Genomic DNA, 3581 nt, shown 5'->3' on the forward strand with positions numbered 1-3581 from the left:
TTGACAGAGTTGCAAGCATTTCAAAAAGTACGTTGATTTCTACTACATTGATTGAGGATCAATGACTTAATAAAAGAGTAATCCAGCTTGTTAGTTCTAGTTATTATGTCAAATGAATGTCTTAAGTAATTTCTTAATTGATATTTTAAGTTATGAAGAGTTTACAATGGGTCAAATATTTTGAGAACCTCTTTCTTACTAAGAGAATGGCATTATTGGGAGTTTACAATGGTCAGACACCTGTATAGAAAAAAGTGATAAAGAATTTTTTTTTTAATTTTAAAGTCAAACTTCCCTTATTGCACCTGCTATTCCATTCATTTAACATTTTTGGAGGCTCTAAGTGCCACCTCTTTTGTGTGCTTCCTGTTATATGAAGAGTACTGTATTCAAATAGGTGTTTTGATCACGCACTTTAAAAACATCTTGTGACTAATTCCTGGAATTTGTATACTTAAGGACGTGAATCTGTTATTTAAAATTATATTAACCCTATATGCTCTTACTAACTTGCCATAGATTTGAACATTTGTAAGTGATCATTTAAAATTGAAGCCCTAAAAAATGGAAGAAAAGATAAAGGTTGAGTTTAGTATAGAAACAAAAGCAAGTTTTCAAAGAATAACTATAGTCAGACAAATAAGAAGGGAAATTTAAATAGTTTCATTTCTGAGAAAAATGTCTAAGTATAAAACACAGCATGACAAATCTCTGCAGAGAGAACCACCTCCTCTCTAGCGTGGGTACTCAGCTGAGTGACACTTCAATGGAAATTGGGGGAGCTCCTATTTATGTTTAACTTAGCTTAAAAACAGCAAAGCTCTGTGCCTAATATAGAAATGCTCTCAGAAGATCTAGCTCATTTCATGGAAAAATAAAAGAACAAAAACTTCAAAAAAATTATATCAATGAATAGCCTGTCCTAGTTGTGCTTGTAAAAGGAAGAAAAATGAATGGAAAGATTTTTTTGTTATGTCATATATATAAGAAAACAAATAATGAGTCTTTAAATATTAACTGCTATATAGTCTATGATTATAAAATTAAAGCCACTTAAATCCATGTTACTGATTCCTCATCTTTCTCTTCTCTGTTTATGTCTACCCTCATAAAATTTAAGGCATGCCATGAAAAAAGTGAACAATTAACCCTTCCATATCAATGCTACTCCATGGCTGTATTTTGTCATCTGAAGCAATCCCTACTTCCTTTGATCTTGTTATTTCCAAAATGGGAAATTAGTCATAGAATTCTATGTTTTTCATTCAATCCAGCTCATAACTCTAACTTTCTAAACACTCCAGTTTCAATACTCAGACTCCAGGATTATTCTCCTCATCACTGGACTTTATTTCCATGAGTTGCTCTCTTAAATAATCATATTGTCCACTCCAGCTAGTTCAGTTATAGTGTGTTCATTGAATTCATTTCTTTTGCCTTTAAACATGTCTTAATCTTGAACATATCTTCAGGCATAATTCTTCCTTTTCTAAACATCAATTGCTTTTCTTCTTGTTTTTGGAGGCAAAATTCTCCAGTTAGGTGATATATACCAAATGCTTCCCTTATCTTATTCTTATAAACCTTATCATCTTAATCCATTATGAAATGCATAATGACACTTCCCAGGTTTTTACTAATAAATCCCTTTGTATTTGACTTTTGTATTAGTTATCTTGGGATGCCATAACAAAATACCACAGACTGGGTGACTTAAAAAACAGAATTTATTTTCTCCTATTTCTGGAGGCAGGAAGTACTAAATCAGGGCACCAGCATGGTTGGGTTCTGGTGATGGCTCTCTTCCTAGCTTGCAGACGTCTGCCTTCTCAGTGTGTCTCACGTGGCAGAGAGAGAGCGAGGCAGCAAGCCCTCTGGTGTCTATTTGCAAAAGGGCACTATTCCATTATGAAGACCCCACCCTCATGACCTCATTTAAAACTAATTATCTCCCAAAAGCCCCATCTCCTAATACCACATTGGAGGTTAGGGCTTTAATTTCACTCCTTATCAACTTTTCTAAAGTAGTTAACATTGCTGACTGATCTTCTTTTAGGAGAGGATCTGCTTTTCACTTCATGGCATCCCACCGATGCATTTTCATTTGCTTTCTCTACCAAAAACTTCAATAAGGTCATAGATTCCTAATAGGCAGCACATTTGCAGATGATGTGAAACTTGGAGTTGCAGTTCTCTCTTAAAATGCTATATTGTAAGCTGGACAAAAGTCAGAGTGAAAAAGAGTTCATTGCAGCTACCTGCACGAGTATGGTTAGAAGATTATGTGGCTTATCAGCACATGTCAGAAAGATGTTGGGATTTTAGTTGCGAGAAGTCTCAATATTAGTCAATAGTGTGATGTGACTGCCAAAGTGCAAATGCAATTTTAAGCTACTTTAGTCAGCACACAGCTTCCCAAAAAAGGAAGATAAAAACCTCATTCTATGCTGTATCTAACTGCAAAACATTGTTGCATTAACTTCTGGGAGCTACATTTCAAAGATATATATTAGGGTGAATCAAAACCAAGCTTTATGAGTAGCCCCTGTGGAAACACAGAAAATTCAGTCTAAAGTGACACCAACATGGAAGCCAAGGCTTCCCATGCCTCATAAATTGGAATAAAATGCCAGCCCAAATAAAAAAAATCATCCTTGTTTTTTTAGGGGGTGGAGTGGGATACAACGACAATGTCCAATCTGAATATACAAACATTTAGGAATACAAAAAATAGTCTAATGCCTATTTGTAATATTGACATTACCACTATTGCTCTTTCACTATCACATTACAGCAACTTAAAACAAATGTTAATTCAAGCCTTGTCGTTGTCAATGTCTCTGTCATCAGTAAGTTTGCCCTGGGGGACATTTAATATGTCATCTCCATTTTCAAGTTATTTGAGAATCAGTACTTTCTGAAGTTAATGTTCTCCCTAGAAATCTTTATTTCAAGCCACAATGAACCATATATTCATTCATTTCTTTAGTCAGTAAATTCCATTTGAGCCCCTCCTAGCTGTCAGGCACTGTTGTAGATAAAGGTAATAGGGAGGACTCTCACCGAGAGTTACAAAACCCAGCTCTTATGTTCTTATCTTTGCATAACATGAGAACAATTCATTTTCAGTTCATCCCTTAGGTATATATTTCTTACTGCCACAACAAATGCAATTTTTCCCTTGAATTTTTAAATTGATCTTTAAAATGTGTCCCTTCAAAGTCATAGAACACTTGCAAATTTTAGTTCATCCCTCCTGACTAGTTATTCAACTGTGTTAAAGTACTTTGTCATTTCTTTTTAATAGTTGACCTGTTTAAGCATCCAAAATAGAAATTGATTCATGTTCTCAAAGGCTGATGTATCTTTCTCAAACACGGCTCATAACATGAAAGAATCCTTAAGAGACCCAATATAGTGTGACCCCTTTTGTTCTGAGAGAAAGTTTTTGGAAAAATATTGCCTTACATTTAAGCCTATATGGTACCTGATAAACCTTAAAAAAGTTACATGATGAGTCTTTCTGACTTCAAAGGACTGATTTTGGGGAGGCATATCTCAACTGATTTTATTTATTTGTA

This window comes from Propithecus coquereli, unplaced genomic scaffold (assembly GCF_000956105.1).
Source record: "Propithecus coquereli isolate 6110/MARCELLA unplaced genomic scaffold, Pcoq_1.0 Scaffold245, whole genome shotgun sequence".
In the NCBI taxonomy this organism is placed as follows: domain Eukaryota; kingdom Metazoa; phylum Chordata; class Mammalia; order Primates; family Indriidae; genus Propithecus; species Propithecus coquereli.